The following is a 27,073-nucleotide window of genomic DNA, read 5'->3' as shown; positions in this document are numbered from 1 at the left end:
CCTTCACTCCCCACTGGTTTTGAGCATGTACATTGGACTTTACTCCGGTAGATGAGAGGGTCTCCTCCCTAAAACTTTGAATCAGGTGTAGGGCTCTGACTGTTGACTGGACTTATACATGTATTCAACCTTCTTGGAGACTTTGGCAGTAATGCTGCAAGATGCTAATTGTTCTACTGGGAGACTTTAATGATCATGTGGGCAATGAGGTGAAAGAATGGAATTGGGATGAATGAACTCGAGTAGTGTCTTGTTGTTGGACTTCTGTGCCAGTCATTGTTTGAGGATAAGGGATTTAACAAGTGCACTTAGGCTGTAGGTTGATGGTCAATTCTGTAGTCGTGTCATCAGATCTATGTCTTGGATAGTCAGGTGAAGAGAGGGGATGAGCTGTCAACTGACCACTACTTGGTTGTGAGTTGGATCAGATAGTAGGGGCAAACTAAGCAGACCCAAACGTATAGTAAGGGTATTGCTGAGAACATTTGGCAGAAGTCTCCATCCTGGTGATCTCTGGCTGAATTTTTCTTACATTGCAAGGAAGGATGGGGGGGTCAATTGTACCCAAAATGGCTATGCTCCATTCCCTTCATGAATGAGACAGCTGTGCAAATTGCCCCAGTGACCGAGATCCAGAGAAAGAGTTCTTCACTTGCACCTCTGAAAAGATTTTTCCGAGGGAGGATAGGGAGATTGAACCCAAAAAAGATAATGTTCATTCTTCCATTGATAAAGCAGCCATGCAAATTTCCCCCTTGACCAAGACTCGGATTAGCAGAAGAAAATGGATGGATGGATGGATGAATAGCATGGTCTCCATCCAGGAGTTCTTCATTTGCACTTCTGAATAGATTTTTCCGAGGGAGGATGGGGAGATTGAAACCAAAAAGAATAATGTTCCGTTCTTCCATTGATAAGACGGCCATGTAAATTGCCCCCGTGACCAAGACCCCGATTAGCGGAGGAAAATGGATGGATAGATGGATAGCATGGTCTCCATCCAGGAGATCTTCAACTTGTACTTCCAGATGAATTTTTCCAAGGGAGGGTATGGAGATTGAACCTAAAAGGGCTAATGTCCCGTTCCTCCATTGACAAGATGGCCGTGCAAAATGCTCCCGTGACCCAGACACAGATTAGCAGATGAAAATGGATGGATGCAAGGATGGATGGATAGCATGGTCTCCATCCAGGAGATCTTCAACTTGTACTTCCAGATGATTTTTTTTCCAAGGGAGAGTAGGGAGGTTGAACCAAAAAGGGCTGTATTCTGTTCCTCCATTGATGAGAAGGTCATGCAAATTGCCCCCGTGACTCAAACCCAGATAAGCAGAGGAAAATGGAAAGATTGAAGGATGCATAGCATGGCCTCCATCCAGGAGATCTTCAACTTGTACCTCCGAATGAATCTTTCCAAGGGAGGATGGGGAGATTGAACCCAAAAGGGCTAATGTCCCGTTCCTCCATTGACAAGATGGCCGTGCAAAATGCTCCCGTGTCCCAGACCCAGATAAGCAGAGGAAAATGGAAAGATGGATGGATGGATAGCATGGTCTACATCCAGGAGATCTTCAACTTGTACTTCCAGATTAAATTTTCTAAGGGATGGTAGGGAGGTTGAACCCAAAAGGGCTATGTTCTGTTCTTTCATTGAAGAGAAGGTCATGAAAATTGCCCCCGTGACTCAGACCGAGATAAGCAGAGGAAAATGGAAAGATGGATTGATGGATAGTATGGTCTCCATCCATGAGATCTTCAACTTGTACCTCCAAATGAATCTTTCCAAGGGAGGATGGGGAGATTGAACCCAAAAGATCTAATGCCCCATTCCTCCTTTGACAAGACGGCTGTGTAAATTGTCCCCATGATGCAGACCCAGATAAGCAGAGGAAAATAAATGAATGGATGGATGGATAATACGAAATTTACAGTTGATTGGAGTCAAACTCATATTTAATTATTATTTTAGTGGATGAAAACGTGAACTGAACGAGAAGTCTCCTTTAATCCATGTGATATTTTGGTACTTTCTTCTGCCAGGGTTAGGGTTAGGGTTGTGCAGAACGGTTTGCTCCTATTTGCCGTTTGCAGTAAATCGTCATCCACCCATTTTTCTTAAACCTGCTTGAACACTTTTGAGTCCAAGTCAGGAGTTTGAAGGTCTACTGTCCATAAGCTATGAGCACAGGGCTGGTTTCAAAATGCTTAGGCTGCTGGGGCACAGTTAATAGTGTGGTCGAAGGGTAGGGTGGGTGACGGGTCCCCTTTTGACGTTTCCAGTAGCATGACAGCACAATCTATAAGCGAGCAGGGCGGGGTTTCCCCTTCACATTCCCAGGAGTGTGATTGACAAGTGGGGTGGTGGCAAATTTCACCTTGACGCTTCCTGCAACACAACGTGATTTGGGGAGGGGGATGGGGGGAATGATACATTTCTGGTGGTGGCATAGAGTGCCCCCCTCCTAGATTCTGTCATGCCTGGGCAATACATACTGATTGACATTTTTCAATTGACACATCCATTTTCTAACACATGGCACAATGAAAAATAATTGTAATATTTACAAGTTTCTAAAGTGCGGCAGGCCACCACCGCCTGGCTCAGAGACCATCTGCGTGTGTTAAAATCATCCTGTCAGTGAAGAAACCAAACTAGAGGATCAGAAAAGAAATTTCATTTGACTCTCTGGCACACAGGAGGGAGGTGGACATAAAACGGGATTTATCATACCGTCAAATTAAAATGCCTTTAATTCCACCTACAGGATTGTGTTACCAGGGGGGCGTAGAGGTGATAAATAAAGATCAGCCACAATGTGCTCGAGAAAATCAATACATTTGCAGAAGATCTCTATGCTTGGACTTTTCTGATAGTTTCTATCCCCACGTGTGAAGCAAAGTTGTTGAGATGCACCCTGGTGAAGCAACACCTTTAAATCGCTTTCGTCATCCCCATCTGTTGTGGAATATTCTCCATGGAGCCCTCGATTCCATTAGACCTGCAACTGAGGCAGACAACTCCCAGCTCGCAATTCTATTGGTCAGATAATTTGCTTCAAAAGCAGGAGTTTTTGGGATGGTGTTGCCCTGTGGGACATCCTAAGACTTTGCAGGCTCCCCCTGAAGTTGCTGGATGTCATGGTACACTGGTACTGTGAGTGTTGTGCAGAGTGGAGGAAGAACCTCTGTGTTTTTCCAGGGTGATTCTGGGGTCCGTCAGTGGTGTGTTTTTGCTTCTACTCTATTCATGCTGGCATGGACTGGGTGTTGGGCAGGGTCGTGGGGTCCAGCAGCTGTGGGACATCTGTTGGTGAAGAGAGATTCACGGATTTTGACTTTGCTGACGATGCTGTGATCTTTGTGGAGTCAATGAAGGCTCTGATCGGGGGTCTTGAGAGACTGAGTGAGGAGTCTGAATGTCTGGGCTTGCGAGTGTCCTGTGTCACACACGTGCGAGTAGGAGGACATTGTATGGACCAAGTAAAATTAATTCCATGCCAGGCCATTCTTCTGTTGTCTCTGCAGACCAGATGTGGTAAAACCTGTCTGACTCATCCCTGAAGACATCGCTTCCGGTTCTGGCACCCAGGACGACGTCACTTCCGTTTATGATGCCGGAAGAAGGTCACTTCCGGTTCCCATAGGTCACTACCAGTCTTGGCATATAAAGCCACCATTCTTACAACCTAGACTCAGTTTGCTTTTGGACTCCATCAAAGACACTTCTGTCTAATATTCAAAACCCATTTCAGCCAGGGACAATACACGGGTGGCTGCCCCAAACCTTTTGAATATGTTGAGTCTTATCATTTCATACCTGATAAAAAACCAAAGATCCAGGCCTTTAATGACCTCGTGGGCACAGCCATCAGCAGTGTGTCTGTCTGCGGAGAGAGTGTCATTTCAACAGGTGGTGCATCAAAAACATTAACACTACTATGAATCCCATACAAAATGACATATAACAGAATCAAATCAATTACATTTGTCATTCCAACAGATGGTGTATCACAAACATTTTTAGTAGTTCAAATGCATTGCATTTTTCATTCCAACAGGTGGTGCATCAAAAACATGAACGCTTTTATGAATCCCATACCAAATGACGTATAACAGAATCAAGTGCATTGCATTTGCCATTCCAACTGGTGGGGATCACAAACATGAACACTTTCACAAACCCCATACCAAATGGTATGTAACAGAATCAAATGCATTGCATTTGTCATTCCAACAGATGGTATATCACAAACATTTTTAGTTGAAAAATGCATGGCAAATTACAAAAGACAAGACTGGAGTCAAACAATAAACTGTTACAAAATGGTGGAGGAGCCCCTTAAGAAGAAGCCCAACTGGAAGGGGCAGGGCAAGGAAACTTACCGGGAAATGACATCACTGGGGCGGCCAGTAGGGGAGAAAGGAGGAACATCAGGCACCAATGCCCACTCTCGACTCGGGTTGGAATTACCATCAGATAAGACTTCAAGTTGTCTTCCAAACGCCTGTGTGTAATAAGGGGCAGTGACAATGGGTGGGAGTCAAGCAGAGCTTATCCAGGCACATGGAAGAAGCCAACAGATCATCATAGGGCTGACACCGTCACACACCCACGCTCTTTCCAACATGTCAGCTTTACAGTCACCGAGAAATTTAATAGAAAAGGGAAATTAGAAAGACCACATTTCAAGCCTCAAGTCATCTGAACCCCAGCCACGTGCTGAATGGCATGAGACCATCAGATGGGCTTCATTGTTTGGGAAGCAAGACATGCCGGTTTGAGTCTGCTACAATGTATAACGTTATACATATTTTATACTCTAAATTGCTGAATTACGCAAAGGGATTTCAACAGAAATGAGATTTTAAGCTTCAGTGGACAAAAGTCAGAAACAATGATATGAAATGATTAAAGAATAAAAAGTCTGCCATGCAAACAATGAGTAGAGGGGGGCGCCACGGTGTGTGCCTCTCCAGAGAGGCGTCTGTATGGGTGCCGAGCAGACACTTAACCCCGGGACACGCAGATGACACGCTCTTAAAGAGATTTATCTGATGGGCCGTGTCGTAGGGTCTGAAATGAGACAATGCAAGTGAGAGCTAAAAGGAATTGTGAGCAGAAGAGAAAAAAGAAAAGAAATCAACTGTGCTGTGAGAAAAAGAGTTCAATAGGGTGACTAACCAACTATTGATTTAGGGGTAAAAGTACCAGCAAACAAAGGATGAGACCAGTGCCAATGTGTGTGTGCTGTCAAATGGTGCCCAGTCTGTGGTGGGACTGACTAGCAAGAATTTACGAACAATGAAGATGATGAAGCTCATGTGGTGTCAAAAACGAAACCTTATCAAAGTAAATGGGGAAATCCAGAACCTTCCTTTAATAGATAGATAGATAGATAGATGAGAAGGCACTATATAATAGATAGACACACACACACACTTGTGTCTGAGCACACACCAGAATGACTAAAAGAAAGGAAATTAAAAAGAAATAAAAGGTTCTGCCTTGCCAGTCCCAGTATGGCACTATACAGTACACACATATTGCTGTTGGTATTATGGAGCCCCCATCACATTTATTGACACACTTCTTCTAAATAATTCATTGGCTAAAAGTCCTCAGTGTTGGTGTGTCTGAGTGAGGATGTGCAGCGTTGTCCATAATGGCACTCAGTTTTGGTTCCATTCTCTGCTCTTCTCCAGGGGGTCCAGACTACATCCTATAACTGAGCCTGCTCTTTTATTTCACTTGTTGTTTCGGTGGTCCTCTGTCAAAGTGATGTCACCCCACTGGCTATCACAGAGTGAATAGAAGATGTGACTGAAGTCACTGTCCGCACTAAAGGATTGTCGTCTTTATTGTATTTTGTGTCAAATCAATTTATGCATAACATTTTATAATTGTTCATAATCTGTCTTAGTTCATCTCCACAGCAGATCATTAAAAATCTTCTCTTCATACAGAAAACCACAGACACTTGGAGTACATCATCAAGTGGTGTGCTAATAATAATTCTTTGCATTTATATAGCACTTTTCTCACTACTCAAAGCGCTCAGCAATTGCAGGTTAAGGGCTTTGCTCAAGGGCCCAACAGAGCAGAGTCCCTTTTGGCATTTACAGGATTCAAAACAGCAGCCTTCCGTTTGCCAGTGTAGATCCCTAGCCTCAGGACACGATTACCCACAATGGTGGTAGTGGTAGAACTTCAGGTACCTTCAGCACTTAACTTGTTATTTTGAAAAAAAAAATTTAAAAATCATTAAATTAGATTGTCAGGTTTTGTTGATTAGAATGGCCTGCACTGTGAAAATCGTTCTAATGTTCTCAAACCAGAAATCTTCACAGGAAATGAAGAGTCAGGGCTCAGGGATTTCATTTCTGATGAGTGTGAGTTCTTACCTGAGGTTGTGTAAAGAATGAAATTTTCATCCTGGATTACCTGACTTATCTTACTGTGTGCACTAATTAGATTTGTTCACTGACATTTTCTGGTCGGTAACTGAAAAAAAAAATTAGCACTAACAAAATTAAAAGTAAAACATTACTGTATCAGTGCCACCTGAATTAGCAAATGCATAAATTATTCAGGATAATTTAATTTTCAGTGTCTCATTTACAAAGTTTCATTAAAGCCGCTTTTGTAACAGTACTCTTTTCAAATTAAGTGTATCATCAAGTCACTTAGCCAGATTCATAACATTTGCTGTTGTTTGATTTATGTTTGTAGTTAATAATGGCTACTGAAAAATAACTTAGTATAGTATAGTACAATATGGTACGGTACAGTAATGTATAGTATAGTATGGCATAGCATAGTATGGTATGGTATGGCATGGCATGGTATGGTATGGTATTGTATAGCATAGTAGAGTATGGTACAGTAGAGTATGGTATAGTGAAATATAGTCTATTCTATCCTAGTCTAGTATAGTAGAGTATGGTATGTAAAGTATACCATTGTATAGTACAGTATAGTTTATTACAGTGCAGTATGGTATAGTAAAATATATTTTATTCTATCCTATTCTAGTCTAGCATAGTATGGTATGTAAAGTGTACTATAGTATAGTGTAGTATAGTATAGTATAGTAAGATATGGTATGGTATGTCATGGTATGGTATGGCATAGTAGAGTATAGTACAGCACAGTATGGTATAGTAAAATATAGTATATTCTATCCTAGTCTAGTCTAGTATAGTAGAGTATGGTATATAAAGTGTACTATAGTATAGTGTAGTATAGTATAGTATAGTATAGAATGGTAAAGTGTAGGATAGCATAGTATGGTATGGCATAGTATGGCTTGTCATAGCATAGTATAGTATAGTGCAGCATAGTATGGTATGGTATTGTATAGCATAGTAGAGTATAGTACAGTAGAGTATGGTATAGTAAAATATAGTCTATTCTATCCTAGTCTAGTATAGTAGAGTACCGTATGTAAAGTGTACCCATGTATAGTTAAGTATAGTATAGTACAGTGCAGTATAGTATAGAAAAATATAGTCTAGTCTATCCTAGTCTAGCATAGTATGGTATTAAAGTGTACTATAGTATAGTGTAGTGTAGTATAGTATAGTATGGTATGGTATGGTATGGTATGGTATAGCATAGTAGAGTATAGTACAGCACAGTATGGTATACTAAAATATAGTATATTCTATCCTAGTCTAGTCTAGTATAGTATGGTATGTAAAGTGTACTAAAGTATAGTGTACTGTAGTGTAGTATAGTATAGTATAGTATAGAATGATATAGTGTAGTATAGCATAGTATGGTATGGCGTAGTATAGCATAGCATAGCATAGTATAGTATAGTGTAGGATATGTATGGTATGGTATGGTATAGTACAGTGCAGTATGGTATAGTATAGTACAGTGTAGTATGGTATAGTAAAATGTAGTCTAGTCTAGTATAGAAAAATAGAACAATAAATAACATGAAGGATGTCTGGAATGGACTTGGCTCAGGTCCACTGCCATTTTCTTCCCATGACCAGACCCCCCTCAACTTCATCCCTACTACATCAACAACTCTTACCACGTCGACTGGAATGTCCAGTGACAAGTCCACCTCTCATCATCAGTGTGGACTGTCCATAACTGAAAACCAAGTAAGGAGACAACTGAAAAAGCTATGTGGTGTCCTCTGTCACCTGTGCAGTCTGTCACTAAGGCTATAGAAAGTGGAGAAAATGCCTCTTCTGTTCACCTAATGACTACAGCCCCATGGCACTTGCATCTCATATCATGAAGACCTTTGAGTGGCTGTTCCTGGACTATATGAGTCCTCTCGCTGTAGACCACCTGGACCCGCTGTGTTTTGACAATCAGAGGAAGATTGGAATGGAAGATTTGATTATCTATCTGCTCCACAAGGCTTTTTCTCACCTGGAGAAAGCTGGCCATGCTGTGAAGAGTCTGTATTTTGATTTCTCCAGCGCCTTCAGTACCAGCCAGCCATCCATGTTAACTCAGAGATACGCAGGTGGACGAGACTATGGCTGTCAGCTCTCACACACACAGAGACACCGCTACGACTGAAGACAAAACCAAACCTGTTTGAGGGGCGAGCAGCACACTGGCTGGAGTGAGTCGCTGTGCTGGGTATGTCAGACTACACGACCACTGCTCCTGGACATGCTACCTCTAACGCCATAAGATTACAGTATGTAAATGAAGTCGATGACCGTCAAAGTCATGTAATGTGATGGGACCTTAAGGGGCACACGGCTGGTTTGGACATTGTTTCATATTCCCCATTAAGAAAAGAACCCACTGAGGTTAGCTGGTATGTTTTGTGATGGGTGATCTGGTAACACAATGAAAGAGTCGACCACCAAATTAGAGAAGTCGAACTTAAAATGACTAAGGGGACGTTTGGCCGATTCTCTTCACTTTCTATACCCAATATATTGGTTTTTATTTTTTGTCCTGAAAAACGCTGCGTGACTTCGAGTGAAGCACACCCACACCTTGCCATTCTCCATTAAACTCAGTCAGATTATTCATTTATCAATCCACCATTCTTGCTCATTTTCCAATAAATTGTAGAGTTGTATTTATTTAAGCTGCGTCTTGTACCACCAAACTCGATTAGGCCTTCATTCGCCGCTCTCATTTTCTGGTTCCACATAATTGTAGATAATGCACTCTTCTTAAATAACAGACTTTTGCTTCATTACCATTGTAATTATATGTTGATCCAGAATGCAATTATCTGTATTTTGATTAGCTCTTTGCTTTAAGAAGAAGCCGTATTAATGCAACTTTGATGAGTCAGAAACAAAAAAATAAAATAAATAAATTAACAGAAAATAACAGCAGTGAGCCTCTCCTGGAAACTGACTTTCTATACGCTGTAGGGCTTTGTGTGGTTTCCTAAAAAAATATAAATTAATTTACTTGTGTTTATATTGGGGGGCTATGTCATTATTTATTTATTTATTTATTTATTTATTTATTTATTTAATTGATTTCTTAAAGTTGGGTTAAAAAAAATCAGCCCACACCCATGAGAAAGACAGCAGGGCCAGCAGAGTAAAACTTTAAATTAGTAAAAAGAAGTAAATAGATAAATGAATAAATTAATAAAAAGAAATAGAGTAAAAAAGAGGGGAGAGAAATAACTTCTTCAATTTAAATGCTTAATTTAAAATGACTGCCAGATAGATAGATAGATAGATAGATAGATAGATAGATAGATAGATAGATAGATAGATAGATAGATAGATGAAAGGCACTGTATGATAGATAGATAGATAGATAGATAGATAGATAGATAGATAGATAGATAGATAGATAGATAGATAGATAGATAGATAGATGAAAGGCACTGTATGATAGATAGATAGATAGATAGATAGATAGATAGATAGATAGATAGATAGATAGATAGATAGATAGATAGATAGATGAAAGGCACTGTATGATAGATAGATAGATAGATAGATAGATAGATAGATAGAACTGTAAGGCACTATATGATAGATAGTGTGAGATGTGGCCGGCTTGTCATCCCAGCCAATACCCCCAGGCCGCCAGATGGAGCCCACCCTGCAGTATGGAGGTGCCCTGAAGACCAGCAGGGAATCATGGACGCTGTAGTTTTTATCCTCAGCCCTTCTGGATACCTCAGGGGCCGCAAGAGGGTGCTGCAGGGAGGACCGAGGACTCATTTTTGCCCTATGATCCGGAAGCTCGTCATAGGAAGAGCGACGGGCTTCTGGGGTGAAGAAAAGAACTTTTACCTGACCCGGAAGTGATTGAGGATCACATGGACTGGGGATTGAGAACACTTAAGGGTGAGGGAATATAAAAGGACTGTGGGAGCTCCCAAACGGTGAGCTGAGCTGGGTGGCAACGCGTCTGGGAGCTGGAGGATTGATTTATAGCGATTATTGTGTGTATTTATGAGTATTGAGGAGGAGAGGGTGTTTTGTACACTGTGGCGAATTAATAAAGTCAACTTGAAGACTTTTACCTGGTGTCTGGAGTCGTCGACAGGGGTTCAAGGGAGCGAGAGCGCCCCCTATCGTTCACAATAGATAGATAGATAGTTTTCCACAGATCCTTTAAGTGAGAATTCGATTTTTTTTCCAATTTCAGATAATATACGTTTAATGAAGTCCAGTAGCCAGCTTGCCTCCCACAGATCTCTATCTCTGTGGTCTTCCCTGGTCAACATTGCCGTAGGCACATCAGCTACACGATCAGCTGGGGACCTATCAGCTGAAGCAGCTACCTGTCTTTCGTTTTCGATTTTTAGACCATTTGCATCAAAATCAGAGATCGATAAGCGTCTGTGGGGTCATCCCAGGTGAACGTTGCTGTAGGTGCTTTCTCTCTTCTGTTCTTTTTCCAGTTTTCTGTGATGCTGATCTGCACCACCACCACCTGATCAGGGCACCATGATGTTTCTACATTAATGGATTAAAGGCCAGAAGTCCACATGAAGTCCACATGATCATCATCATCAAGTTCTTCCATGTGAACCCTGAATACCATGAGGACTGATTGAGGTCATTTATGTTAGGTAGAATGCCTAGAGGAGGTTGGGTGGTCTCATGGCCTCGATGCCCCTGCAGATTTTATTTTTTTTTCCCCAGCCATCTGGAGTTTTTTTTTCTGTCCTCCCTGGCCATCGGACCTTTCCTATTTATTTTGTCTTGTTTTCTCTTTCTTCATCCTGTAAAGCACTTTGAGTGACATCATTTATATGAAAATGTACTATAGAAATAAATGTTGTTGTTGCTGTAGGTGTGTCAACTTCATAAGCATCTTCAGCACTACGATCATTTGGGGACCAATCAGCTGATGCAGGTACTGGTTTATCATTTTTGATTTCCAGATCATTTGCATCAAAATCAGAGATCGATAAGTGTCTGTGTGCAGTAGTCCTCCCAGGCGAAAGTTGCCATAGTTGGGCCACAGCAGGGCACTGATGTACCAAGTTGATTAACAAAATTATTCCTTATTCTAATATCCTACACCATCATCATAAGAAAACAAAGAATTCTGACAAGTAAGAACTTCACTGTGCTTTGTACATTCATGACATCAAACACCGCCACATGGCACTGCCCAGCCCCAGGGCACAGCAGCTCACTGATATACCAGGTTGATTAATAAAATTGTTCTTCACTGCAACATCCTACACTATTGTCAATAGAAAATGGAGAATAATGACAAGGGTATCTCTGTGTTCTGTACATTCCATAACATAATACATTACCACCTGGCACTGCCCAGCCCTGGGGTGATTGGGGCATTGACATATCGGGTTGATTAACAAAATTATTCTTTACTCCACTATTTTACACCATCATTACTAGAAAATGGAGAATTCTGACAAGTAAGAGTCTCACTGTGCTCTGTCCACTCTTACCAACTGGCACTACCCAGCTTTAGGGCACAGCAGGGCACTGACATACCTGGTTGATTAATAAAATTATTCTTCACTGCAATATGCTACAAGCAAGTGTTTCACTGTGCTCTGTACAATCGTGACATCAAACACCACCACCTGGCATTGCCCAGCACTCGGGCAAGCAGGGCACTGACATACCACGTTGATTAACAAAATTATTCCTTATTCCAATACCTTACCCCATCATTATAAGAAAATTGAGAATTGTGACAAGCAAGAGTCTCACTGTGCCCTGTACACTCTTACCACCTGGCACTGCCCAGCCCAGGGGCACATGACGTAATGCAATGGAGAATTCCAAGTCTGAGTGTGTAGGCTGCTGAGCTCCTTGAAGTCCATCAGTTAGTTGGTGGCTTTAATTGCCGTATGTGGTGAGGGCTAAAAAAAGATTTAAGTGGGATGCACTGACTCAGGGGGTTTCTCTAATTACTTGCAAGAGATTTACACATTTTATGCTAATAGAAATATGACTTCAACTTTTACTTTAAGTCAAATAAAAAAAGGAGAATGTTAGGTTGTAGCGCATATCAGAATCACAACGGGAATACCGCTAGGCATAAAAACACAGTCATATCACAAGGTGGCCCAAACACGGTGACAAAAGCGAACTGCGGTGTGCCATCCAACTCATTTCGAAATGTTTAACTGGAAAAGATTTCACTCTTCTCTAATTTGTACGGAAGGCATTTTTCCCAGCACAGGAATTCTTTTCAAGACCCAGGGACTTCTTACATGAATGTTTTACCACCACAGGAACTCAGGCCATTTGTCTTTCCTGGTACTTTTTTTAGCACCTACTCCAGGGTTTGTACTTTTTGTTCAACCAGGAACTATTGTGGGCGGGGTTTAGGTGATGAGTTGTGCTGATTGGTTGACCCCAAGTACTGACACCATCTAACAATAGCCTACTGCTAGTGGTTTGGACTTAGGAGAGTGACCAGTGAAGATGGAGTCGAATGCAGCAAAATGGACGGATCGTGAGGTTCAGGATTTATTAGGTGTGTTTGTGAATTGGAGTCATCCATCTGAAATGATAACATGTTTTTAAAAATGTTGTGCTGTTTGGCTGAACTGGACATTAACCACAGCACAAACCAGTGTCAGGAGACAGGAATACAAAAACAAATTAAAGAAAGACCATAATAGCAAAAGTAAAAATGACACAAAAACCAGTCTGTGGTTTTGCATGCTGGACGTCGTTCTTGATCACAGACCAGAATACTCTGGAAACGTCGGAACAAAAGAATCAGCAACAGTGCTTTTAGAGTCCATCATAGATGAACTGACAGACGACGCCCTGTGGTTTATAATTCATGGCATCCGTGTACGGGACACTGAATACTGTAGCCGCTAGGGGGCCACACTATTGCCATTTACCTCTAAGCCCCATAATGGTGGTGTAGATCAAGCTTGAAGTCTTGTGACTTTGCAGTCCAGGGCATCAGCAATGGGTTTTTGGGTGGGTGTGTTGGAGGCGCGGGGGGATTAACAGGGGTCATATTTCTTCCATTATATTTGTAAACCCACAAATGTGAGGCAGACTGAACTTGAAGACTTGTGGCTTACAATCAAATGTTGTACTTAGTCGGAGGCCATGCTCCCTCCAACTTTTATATCAACCCATGCTGGAGATTGTATGCTGTCGCCATACTGCTGCCTTATGTTTGTAACCCCACTGTAAGCTTTTCCAAGACCACCACCATCATGGTTTGGTGTAACTCCACTTGCATTCTGTACTGTACACTGAACTTGAAGCTTTGTGGGTTACAATCGATAGATAGATAGATAGATAGATAGATAGATAGATAGATAGATAGATAGATAGATAGATAGATAGATAGATAGATAGATAGTCACACACGAGTGATTGGAAGACAACCAAAGTGCCTGAATAACAGCAGTACCACGCCAGACCAGAGGGTGGCGAGCTGCACTGACTTTCTTTCTCAATCCTCTGCAGACCATCCATGGGAAATCCCACTAGGTCCTGGCAAAATTGATGACATCACTTCCGGCACCGGTGCCATTGATGATCTCTGCTCCAGTCTCCTGTGCAACTCTGTGACCCGAACTTGACCACATGTATTACCGAACTGCTGGTCTAGACATGCGCTGATGTCACTTCTGCTGTGAGACTGCTGGCGTAGATCTGTGGTGAAGTAGGGTACTGCGACTCTCGTGGATATATAGCGCCTCAAAGAGGAGGTCAACCCAGTTTGATTTTGTCATAGCCAGTCATAGATTAGTTGTTGCGTCTGTCACATTAGTGTTATGTATTGAAATAAATGTAACAATGATTGGTAGTGCCCTGCGGTGGGCTGGCTCCTGCCCAGGGTTTGTTTCCTGCCTTGCATCCTGTGTTGGCTGGGATTGGCTCCGGCATACCCCCGTGACCCTGTAGTTAGGATATAGCGGGTTGGATAATGGATGGATAGATGAATAATTGGTAGTATTCCCAGGCAGCAGGGGGCGCCGCAGTGGGGTTAAGAGATATTGTTGGACAAGTGGTTGCAGAAAAAGTCCTTATAGTAAAAGACTACTGTGCAGTTAACATAACTTGTGGCCTCAGTGTCTATCATTGAATGTCTGCCATCATCAGCCTCAAATAACCGAGCATAATAATTAGACGATCGGCTATGCAGGGCGCACCACCAACTGCCTCCGACTAGGATTGCATAAATGAAGGCTACGACTGAAAATTGCTAAAAAAAAAAGTCTTCTAATGTGACGTGGGCTTAAGTCGTACTGATCGGAGTAGGGAAGACGCAGAGAGGGGTAAAGGACTTGGAGTATTGTGAACGCGGAGTATAATTTGATCAAAGGGAGGCACGGTGGTGCAGTGGCTAGTGCTGCTGCCTCACATCACAGGTCATATTATTTTTGGACAAAATAATCCATCCATCTTCCAACACGCTAAATCCGAACACAGGGTCACGGGGGTCTGCTGGAGCCAATCCCAGCCAACACGGCAGGAACCAATCCTGGGCAGGGTGCCAACCCACCGCAGGACACACACAAAGGCCAATTTAGAATCGCCAATCCACATAACCTGCATGTCTTTGGACTGTGGGAGGAAACCCACGCAGACACGGGGAGAACACGGAAAGCGAACCCTGGTCTTCTAACTGTAAGGCAGCAGCGCCACCGTGCCGCCGACAAAAGTTATCAATCTAGTATAACTGACGGACGCCTCTCTAGCCCACACTTACACTTTAAAGACCATCGCATCATTATAACCCACTCATGAACTATGACAAGTTCGACAAAATTCCCGAAATGTTCCGCATGTTTTAGTCAAACCTCAAGGCTCGCTCATCACTAATAGTCACTGGTCTGAGCTCTAAAAAGCGCAATAAAAAAAGTACAGCTTTAATATTTTTCTCAATTCCTTGTTAACCCCCAATCCCCCACTACACACACCCCGACGAGGTCTAGTCAGTCCCCACTTTCCCGAACATCTGGAATGTCGCGTGCCGCTCGCACATCCAAGGCGCGCCACTGTGCTGATTCACAGCCCCCGCTGCGCGCTCACCAGGGCTTTGTCTGTTTTTGTCTTATGCAATTTTAAAATGTCTTTCTCTCAATCTTTATCTCTCTTTAGTTCCCAGATGCTCGGCAAACACCAACGTGAAACTCATCCCGCTGGCACTGGAGGATTGAGGCAGGCGGCTCTGACAAGACGCTCGAGTGTTCGCGGTTGTCTGTGACTGTCATCTTTTAAAATCGCTATCATAAACGGGCTTAATTAAGATCTAATTTATTCCCTCATGCATTTGCCGGCTTTCTCATTCCTTTTTTTTTAAAACCCCACTCGTCCCACTTGTATTCTAAGTAGCGCCGAGGAAGAAATAAAAAAGAGTTTACTGACTCCGTTCTGAAGAGTAACAGATGCCGACAACAGAAAACATGGAATAATAAAAAGTGAAAAGAAGGCCCTTTGAAATTTGTAGAGTCGTTTAAAAGTAGGTCCAGCTGAGCCGAAATCTTCTCCCGCTGCCCATAAATAAGACAAGAAATTCATGAATAAATAAAAAGAGGATACACTCAATTATTTCTTATAGCGAACTGGAAAAGCCGGGTGGGATGGAGAAGAAGCAAAGTGAGTCCCGCGGTGCCCGTGCGGCGCCACGTGTGCAAATGAAAAAGAAACGAACAACCCCGCGGACAGGACTCGTGCCAAGCGTCTCAGTTCATGACCGCGTGCTCTGATAACAGTCAGCTGTTCAGAAAGTGTATAGTCCGCCTTATTTGATATAGCGCCATTTGTTAGCGAGGCAGTTCAAAAATACGGAGCTAATGAATGATGTGTGTGATGTCAAATGGAGTTCAGACTAAGTGACATTCTCGATGAATATGGGGCGGTGTATGTGTGTGTGAGGGGCGGGGTTTATATGTTTCTGTTTATATAGCGCACCATTCCAAGGCTCTTCAAAAAACGTAGAGATGTTTAAATGGCGTGTTTAAAAAGGTTAGTTAGGGTGTATGAGGGAGGCATTTATCCAAAACATTTATGATTTTACAGTATATAGCGCCTTTTTAGGAGTACCCACTCTAAGGCAATTCAAGACTACGGAGCTAAGGAATCACGTATCTGATTTCAACTGAAATTCAGATTGAGTTGCATTTTCAATGAATTTGGACTTGGGGGAGTTTGGGGGATTAAGTAACATATTTGTTATGAGTCTGAATCACCCCCTTAGTTCAAGGTGGACAGCTGACAGTGCTTAAATTACAACGAAAAGCCGACAAAGCAGGAGGTCCATAACAACTCTCTGATTCTCCATGGCATTGGGCAGCACTTCCACTCTGGCTCGAGCCTCACCCAACAGCCTCCTAAAACTCCATTTTATACTACATTAGATAGAAGTAGCCGGTAAGGAATGCCAAGCCCTGGGCATTTTGTCTGCCCGACTTCAGTCTGTTAAGATGTTGCATTTGCATTGAGCCAGCAGGTGGCACTAGTATGTAAACTGTAGCATACAAAAAAAATACACTGGGATTCTCAGGGACAAAATTTTGGGTTCCAAAGTCATTTATCACGTCTGTGTGGCCCTGGAAAACAACTATACTACATTGGTTCAGATCAGTCAAAAGGTGCAGGTTTGCAATACTTAGTCTGTGCCAGTAGGTGGCACTGATGTGTAAACTGTAGCACACAGAGAAATAAAACACACTGGGGCTCTCAGCATCAGCATTTTGGGTTCCAAAGTATTCTATCTTGTCCTTGTTTTTCTAGAGAGGAACTATGCAAACAAACAGTATAGGATTGTAATACTTGCATTGTGCCAGCAGGTGGCACTGGTATGCAAACTGTAGCACACAGAAAGAAACAAAAATATTGGGCCCCTCAGGGTCAATTTTCTGGGATCCAAAGTAATCTATTATATCTGTGTGGCCCTTGAAAACAACTATGCACAATTTGGTTCAGATCAGACAAAGGGTGTAGGATTGCAATACTTGGTCTGAGCCAGCAGGTGGCACTGGTATGCAAACTGTAGCACAAAGAAAGAATTAAAAAGAAGAAAGAAAAGAAAACACTGGGACTGTCAGCATCAATATTTTGGGTTCCAGAGTTTTCCATCTTGTCCATATGTTTCTAGAAAGGAACTATGCAAAAAATTGGTCAAGATCAGTCAAACAGTGTGCAATTGCAATACTTGCTCTGTGCCAGCAGGTGGCACTGGTATGAAAACTGTAGCACACAGAAAGAAAAAAAAAAAAAACACTGGGACCCTCAGGGTCAATTTTTTTGGGATCCAAAATAATCCATCATGTCTATGTGGCCCTGGAAAGCAACTATGCAAAATTTGGTTCAGATTGTCAAATGGTGTTCTGATTGCAATTCTTTGTCTGAACCAGAAGGTGGCACCGATGTGCAAACTGCAGCACATATAGAAAAACAATGAAAACACTGGGACCCTCAGGGTCAAAATGTTGCCATCCAAAGTAATCCATCATGTACAGTATATGTGGCCCTGGAAGCAACTATGCTGTTGTATAAGGCGCTATATAACCGGACATTCTGTTAGCCTTCTTAATGGCTTCTGAACACCGTCTGGTGGTTTATAGTGACGAGTCCACTACGACTCCTGAATCCTTCAATTTTCAGACCTCCCATTGTATATTCAAACCTCACATTTTTACTTCCTACGGGTAGTGCTTTACATTTACTGACATTAATTGTCATCTGCCACAATCTCGCCCAAGTCTTTATGCTGTCCAGTTCCTCAGATCAGCCTAGTTGCTCTTCTCTGGACCTTTTATAGCACTGCTATGTCCTTTTTATAGCCAAAACTTCACACAGGACTGCAGATGAGGCCTCACCAGTGTGTTATAAAGGTTGAGCAGACCCTCCTGTGACTTGTACTCCACACATCAAGGCGCTATATAACCTGACATTCTGCTAGCCTTCTTAATGGCTTCTGAACAACGTCTGGCAGTTGATAGTGATGAGTCCACTTCAACTCCCAATTCCTTCTCATAAGGTGGACTTTTGATTTTTAGACCTCCCATTGTGTATTCAAACTTCACATTTTTACTTCCTACATCTAATTCTTTATATTTACTATCATTACTTGTCATCTGCCAGAAATCTTTCTGCTGTCCAATTCCTCAGATCAACCTAGTTACTCTTCTCTGCACCTTTTCTTGTGCTGTTAGGTCCTTTTTGTAGCCTGGAGACCCAAACTGCACACAGGACTCCAGATGAGGTCTCACCAGTGTGTTATAAAACTTGAGCAGAACCTCCTGTGACTTGTACTCCACACATCAAGGCGCTATATAACCTGACATTCTGTTAGCCTTCTTAATGGCTTCTGAACACTGTCAGGAAGTCGATAGTCTACTATGACTCCTAATTCCTTCTCTTGTGGTGGACTTTCAATTTTCAGACCTCAAAATGTGTATTCAAACCTCACACTTGTACTTCCTGTGTGTAATTCTTTACATTTATTGACATTAAATTTCATCGTCCACAAATCTGCACAAACCTGCATCCCGTCCAAATCCCTCAGGGATGACTCAACGGATTCTCGATTATCTGCCAATCCACCCAGCTTGGTTTCATCTGCAAACTTCACCATCTTGTTACTTATATCATCACTTATATCATCATACAAGTCATTTATATACAGTGTGAAAGGCGCTATATAGCGCCTGACCCGACACAGATTGGACACGGGAGGCACGTGTAAAATAAAAGGACATTTATTTTTCTTCAGCTGGAGGGCACGTCTTCCCCGTAATCCTCTCAGCCACAACACAGTCCCAAGCACCAGTAACCACCAGTACAGCACAATCACTTTTCTCAACGTTGGCATCACCAATCCTCCCTAGCAACCTTGTCCTCCTCCACCCGACTCTGGCCGATGAGTGGTGGTTGCTGGCTCCCTTTTATAGGTCACCAGGAAGTACTCCAGGTGTTTGATCACCAAGATCCGGTGGCACTTCCAGGTGGGATGAATCTGTTGCCCACACGGGCTCAGGAGTCCCAAACACAGCACCCCCTGGCGGTACTTGCGGGACCCAACAGGGCTGCCCCCAACTCCAATTCCCAGGGAGCCCTGTGGGAAACCGAGGCACTACACCAGCCCAGGGGGGTGGCCATCTAGCGTCCAGGGGGAGGTATTGCACTGTCCAGGGCTGCTCCCCCTGAATATAGTGTGCAGGGGCGTCCCGGCTGGGCATGGTCACAGCAGTATATATTAAAAACAGCAGCAGCTAAAGCCCTGCTCCCTGCTGGACACTCTTAACATCACCCAATTCCGATGAGGTTCCTCACACACCACACCCTGAACTCCCACTTCCTTTAGTTTGATGCCCACCCTCTCATCAAATTCTTTCAGAAAGTCACTGTCAATAATCTCATCTGCTCCACTCTGCTCGTATCTTTTTGTTGCCTCCTCATAGAATTCCAGCCTGTTAGTAAAACACGACCATCCTCTTCTGACCCCATCCTGACTGTTCAGTTAAACTCCTGTCCTTGCCAGGTGCTGCTCAGTCTTCTCCTTAATAATTCCTTCCATTAATTTTCCTGTGATGCACGTTACGTTTACTGGCCTACAGTTGCTTGGATCTGCCCGGTCACCCTTCTTATAGAACAGGATAATATCTGACATTTCCTATTCCTTTGGAATTCCCCAGTGCACAGTGACTTCCTAAAGATATGCATCGAGGGTTCATATTTTTTCACAATTGATTCATTCTTCAACCTGACCTGCTTGTACAACACATGATGGCTCCCCCCTACCTGCTGTTTTAATCTATATTTATGCACAACTTGCTCAAAAACCCATGTTGGACCCTAACCCTAACCCCCTTGTTTTTCCAACTTGTGTTCATGTATTACTCACACTAAACTTTACTAGGGACCCATCCCAACGCTCTTTGGTCTGCATGTTTAACTCACATGTAAGCCCATGATGGACCCCCTTCTCCTTACTGCTCAATTTTACATTTATGTTTGGCTTTCATGAAAGCCCACTGTGAACTCCCACCACTATTCAAAATTATGTTTCCTGACACACACAAAGACCTACTGGGGACTCATTTCAAAGCTCTTCGGTCTGACCTGCGTGAGCAGCTTGCTCGCCAACCTATGGTGGTCCTCCACCCCAACTGCTTGATTTTACATTTATGTACAACACGCATGAAAACTCACGGGACAAGCTCTTCAGTGTGATCCCTGTGTACAATGTGCAGAACAATCCAATAGGCCCCCCACCAAATCCCCTTCCTACTCTTCCATCTGATGTATTACTTGCATGATAATAAGAGGGGGCTAAGCCCATGCGACAACGCGCCTGTTTGAGCATAAGCAGAATTTTAATATGGAATCTAAGCAACGTGATCCAGAGCAGCCCACCATTTAAACATGACATTAAGAAATGTCATGTCAGCACAATGCAATACAATAAAATTTATTTTTGTATCGCCCAAAATCAGGCAAGAAGTGCCTCAGTGGGCATCAATAGACCCTGCCAATTGACAGCCCCCCAGTCGTGATTCTCTAAGAAGATAAGGTTAAACTCCCAAAAAAACTCTAGTAGTGAAAAAATGGAAGAAACCTCAGGAAAGGCAGTTCAAAGAGAGACCCCTTTCCAGGTAGGTTGGTCGTGTAGTGGGTGTCAAAAGAAGGGGTCAATCTATATATATAATTCACTAAGGCAAGACAACCATGGAAAGCACGCCGGAAGGGGCGTGGATTCACTAAGCCGCCGACAAGTGAGACACCTATGGCGCACGCAGGAAGGAGCCACGCCCACCAACTCCAAGACCATTGGATACGACGACAACTCACAGAGCCACGCCCACCAACTTGGACGCGACGACACAGAAAAACCGGCGTCATTTATATTCGTCTGTCGTAGAGGTCACATGCAGCTCCGACCCACGTTGACTGTTAATAGAGGCATGTTTCTCGCGGAGGTGAGTCGCCATATGCGCGTGTAAAACAGTTTGCGAGGGTATCCCATGGGATCCTTAAAACGTTCCTTTACAGCTGAGGTTAAAACACAATTAAGTGAGCATTCTTTAAAAAACGAGTTTTCGTTACGACGCACGACCGCGTGCACCATAGCAAACTGTTTTACACGCTACATACAGCAATTTGCATCCACGACAAACATGCGTCTCCTTAGATACTCCTGCACTTTGTACACACCGCCCTCCCACCGTGGCCGGGTGTCTTGGTGGATTATATATAGAAAGGCAGCCAAAACCGCACAGAGCAATGAAAAGTCTACGTGAGTCACAGGTGCATCTGGACTGTGCAAAGACGACAACGACTCGAGTGACGAGTTTGAGGTGGACACATGAGCAGGCAGTGCATACTGAACGAGAAATCAGCAGACTAGCATGACGGAGGGAGCGGAGTGGATGTCCTTCTCCTCTCCTCCCGTTCCACCCTGAGCGCCGCACGGACGATTGTGTGTTGGTTCGTTCCGTGCATTGGTTAAAACCCAATGAAGGAAGCAGTCTTTAAAAACCAATAAGCCCTGTGCCTCTGTTTCATTACCGTCTCACCTGCTTCACCAATGCAGGCCCGCAACAGGTGATCCGGCATCATTCCCATACCCGCCGGGCAGCCAACCGGGTAACCAAAGTCTTTGGGTTCAGGGGGGAGTATGGTTACAAAGCTGAAACTTAAAGGAATTGACGGAAGGGCACCACCAGGTGTGGAGCCTTTCGCTTCATTTGACTCAACACAGGAAACCTCACCCGGCCCGGACACGGACAGGATTGACAGATTGATAGCTCTTTCTCGATTCTGTGGGTGGTGGTGCATGGCAGTTCTTAGTTGGTGGAGCGATTTGGCTGGTTATTTCTGAAACGAACGAGACTCCCGCCTGCTAAATAGTTACACGACCCAACAGCGGTCGGCGTCCAAATTCTTAGAGGGACAAGTGGCTTTCAGCCACGTGAGATTGATCATTAACAGGTCTGTGATGCACTTGTGTGTCCGGTACTGCACGCGCTACACTGAATGGATCAACGTGTGTCTACCCGCGGGAGGCGTGGTAAGCCGTTGAACCCCATCGTGATGGAGACCGTGGCTTCCAATTGTTCCCCAAGAACGAAATTCCCAGTACGTGCGGGTCATACGCTCGCACTGATTACGTCCCTGCCCTTTGTAAAGCCCCCCATGGTCGGGTGACTTGGTGGATTATATATAAAAAAGCAGCCGGAACCGCAAAGAACAATGAAAAATCAACGTGGAAACCGACTGAGGCGGTGTTTGGAAAATTAACAGTCAACGTGACTCACAGGTGTGTGTGGACTGTACACAGACGAAAGCGACTCAGGAAGGGAGTTGGGGGCGGGCACATAAGCGGGCAGTGCGTACTGAACGAGTGCCGTTCAACCCCGTCCTTGGCTTTGGAAGGAGAAAGCACGACGGCGCTCCTCCGGTTTTCAGTCACGGACAATTGTATGTTGGTTCGTAGCGTGCATTGTTGCAATGTTACTTTTCTTGGTGGTTTATTAAATTACGGATTTTTCAAATGTTTATTTTTTCCTCTGTGCTTAAAAATCATTTAAAAAGCGGCCTGATTATGCGGCGTAGTTGGCTAGTGCAATATAATGCACAGAACAGAACACAAGTCATCCTCAATACAATATAAAAATAAAAATATTACAAGTATGGAACAGAATTTAACAGTAGACGATATCACATAGCGGCACAGTGGCGCAGTGGTAGCTTCCCGGGTCCTCCCTGCGTGGAGTTTGCATGTTCTCCCCGTGTCTTCGTGGGTTTCCTCCCACAATCCAAAGACGTGCAGGTTAGGTGCATTGGTGATCCCAAATTGTCTCTAGTGTGTGCTTGGTGTGTGTGGCCCTTTGGTGGGCTGGTGCCCTGCTCGGGGTTTGGTCCTGCCTTGCGCCCTGTGCGGAGTGGAATTGGCTCCAGCAGACCCCTGTGTTAGGATATAGTGGGTTGGATAATGACCGACTGATATCGCATAATAGGATTTGGATTTGTTTAGAATTGGTTGATGCCTTTTTGACGTCACTTGAATTGGACTCCGCTGAGCCACCACAAACCTATTTGTGCTCCATGTTTAACTACATGACACCGTAAGACCGCGTTTATACAACACGCGATGTGAAGGCCTGGCCTCAGATCAATTCCTGGCCTCAGGTGGTGAGAGTATGCAGGCAGTTCCTGGAGGATGAAGGAATTGATACCATTGACTGGCCACCACACTTTCCTGACCTAAATCCAATAGAACACCTCTGGGACATTATGTTTTGGTCCATCCAATGCCACCAGGTTGCACCTCAGACTTGGCAAGTACTTTGTGTAAATCTGGAAGATTCCACCAGGTGACAGTATGAGATATCGTCACAGTGAGAACAGGTTCGGCTTCGCTGTGTTGTGAATTGCCTGAAACTTCCACTAAATTCATCTTACCACAATATCTCTGAAAAGGATGTTTAATGATTGCATCCATCAATCAGGGGATGTGCCCATTTCAGCTAGCATCAGGCACAACAACAATATTTATTTCTATAGCACATTTTCATACAAACAGTAACTCAAAGTGCTTTACATAATAAAGAATAGAAAAATAAAAGACACAATAAGACAAACAAAATAAATCAACATTAATTAACATAGAATAAGAGTAAGGTCCAATGGCCAGGGGGGACAGAAAAAACAAAAAAAAAACTCCAGACGACTGAAGAAAAAAATAAAATCTGTAGGGATTCCAGACCATGAGACCACCCAGTCCCCTCTAGGAATTCTACCTAACATAAATGAAACAGTCCTCTTTGGATTTAGAGTTAAGACAGAAACGATCCCTGAACGGGACATCAGCTCATCGCAAGGTGAACACAAGCACACACATACACTGGCATCATGTTAGAGTCACCAAGTCCCCAAACCTTCATGTCTTTGGAAGGAAACGGAGCCCACTGTGGAAAACCACCAGACAAACATGCAAACTCCAGTGCAGGGAACACCAGGGACGTGACTCCTTACTGCGAGGCAGACCGTGCTGCCACAACATATGTAATTATTATCAGTATTCATTATTGAAACAAAGTTAATGACTTATCTGTGAAATGTAACATACACACTTTAATGCATTTCATCATGAAAGTGATATCAAGTATAAATCTAAGGATTCTAACTGTGCAGAGAGCTGGAATATCATAAAGGTGACGTGTTCTGTGTGGCGATGGCTGCTGTCAGGTCAGGAGGAAGCCCCTAGAAGCGCACGTAGCGATTAACAGCTGGGTCGGTTTTAAGATGACGTTTACGATGGTCTGCTTTAATGACAAAATAAACTACAAGGTTGTAATCAGAATATAAGTTTAATGTCACCGTGCTCTGTACAAAAATTATTTTATAAATCCACTCACATGTACAGGCCAGGCCAAGGTTAGCACACAGGGGCTCTCAGCATTTAGAATTGCTGGGCCAAGCACAGGACAAGATAGAGAAAGACAGCTGGAGGAATGTATAGTCAGCCCAAAGACAGGTGGATACTATTTTGTCGTCTGTTAAAAGTCGGCACAAAATCCTCTTTCTTTTTTTGGAGATGGACTATTTAACTAAGTAAGGGACTGCACGTGGAGGAACCAGTATAAAAGACTTGGACAGCAGCCAAATACTTTGAAGCCGACGGATATATGGGTGATAACGTCATCCGTCCTGAAAATCCTTCCATCGCAGCGATGAAAAATTGCAGACTGTATAGATCAAGATCCCACCTTGGTATTGTCTTGCTATGGCTTCCCGTCTGTAATGCCGCGTAAATCGTCATTAAAGAAAGCTAAGTTATTTTCTCTTATGTGATTTCTTACCGCCATATCACTATGGGAGAGGTATTCTGAGTGTGAAGTATAAACCAGCCCAAGTCAAATCAAGTTGGGGAGCATGCACTGGTACAGCGCGTTGCCGCACCCACTACATGACGAAACAACTCTGGATCCCAGTTGGCAACCCCCCTAGGCAGACACGTCATCCAGTCCCACCCTCGGGAATTGACCATCTATCTGCCACAGCCAGGTTTTACGTGGGCAACCCCTTGGTCTGGTACAGTCACTCAGGTCTTCAACAATGAGGATCTTACGAGCTGGATCACCCTCCGGGAAACACGCCACATGGCCGTAGTGCCGTAACTGATGCTTCATCACAATGCAGGTTATGTTCCTCATTCGGGACTCCATGAGCAACACAAAGTCAAACCAGCTGTACCCAAGGATTTTCCGGAGAGACACAGTACCAAAGGAGTCCAGTCTTCATCTCAGGTCACTGGATAGCATCCATGTTTCGCAACCATATAGCAAGACAGTGATCACAACATTCTTAGAAATCGCCTTAGTCAGTGGGTGGGCCTCTCTGGCAGGGTCCTAAATTGGTTTGAATCCTACCTGGCAGGTAGAAAATTCTTTGTTAGTTGTGGTAATCACAACTCAAAGACACACAATATTCTACATGGTGTTCCACAAGGCTCTATCCTGGGTCCGCTGCTCTTTTCAATCTACATGCTTCCGTTAGGTCAGATTATCTCAGGTTACAACATGAGCTACCACAGCTATGCTGATGACACGCAGCTGTACTTATCTATAGCACCCGATGACACCGACTCTCTCGATTCACTAACACAATGTTTTACTGGTATTTCTGAATGGATGAATAGTAATTTTCTCAAGCTAAATAAAGAGAAAACTGAAATTTTAGTGATTGGCAATAATGGATTCAATGAGGTTATCAAAAATAAACTTGATGCATTTGGATTAAAAGTCAAGACGGAAGTAAAAAACTTAGGAGTAACTGTTGACTGTAACCTGAATTTTAAATCGCATATTAATCAGACCACCAAGACAGCATTTTTTCACTTAAGAAACATAGCTAAAGTTAGACCTCTTAGATAGATAGATAGATAGATAGATAGATAGATAGATAGATAGATAGATAGATAGATAGATAGATAGATAGATACTTTATTAATCCCAAGGGGAAATTCACATAATCCAGCAGCAGTATACTGATACAAAGAAACAATATTAAATTAAATAGTAATAAAAATGAAAAAATGAAAAAATAAAAATAAAAAAAGCAGACAATAACTGAGTAATGTTCGCATTTACTCCCCCGGGTGGAATTGAAGAGTCGCATAGTGTGGGGGAGGAACGATCTCCTCAGTCTGTCAGTGGAGCAGGATGGTGACAAAAGTCTGTCACTGAAGCTACTCCTGTGCCTGGAGATGATCCTGTTCAGTGGATGCAGTGGATTCTTCATGATTGACAGGAGTTTGCTTAGCGCCCGTCGCTCTGCCACAGATGTTAAACTGTCCAACTTTACTCCTACAATAGAGCCTGCCTTCTTAACAAGTTTGTCCAGGCGTGAGGCGTCTTTCATCTTTATGCTGCCACCCTAGCACACCACCGCGTAGAAGAGGGCGCTCGCCACAACCGTCTGGTAGAACATCTGCAGCATCTTACTGCAGATGTTGAAGGATGCCAACCTTCTCAGAAAGTATAGTCGGCTCTGACCTTTCTTACATAGAGCATCAGTATTGGCAGTCCAGTCCAATTTGTAATCCAGCTGCACTCCCAGATATTTAAAGGTCTGCACCCTCATATCATTGAAAGATGCTGAGAAATTAGTTCACGCGTTTGTTTTCAGT

Source organism: Polypterus senegalus, chromosome 6, assembly GCF_016835505.1.
Source record: "Polypterus senegalus isolate Bchr_013 chromosome 6, ASM1683550v1, whole genome shotgun sequence".
NCBI classification, from domain to species: domain Eukaryota; kingdom Metazoa; phylum Chordata; class Cladistia; order Polypteriformes; family Polypteridae; genus Polypterus; species Polypterus senegalus.
The sequence above is the reverse complement of the archived record's forward strand: the minus strand, read 5'-3'. Positions refer to the sequence as shown.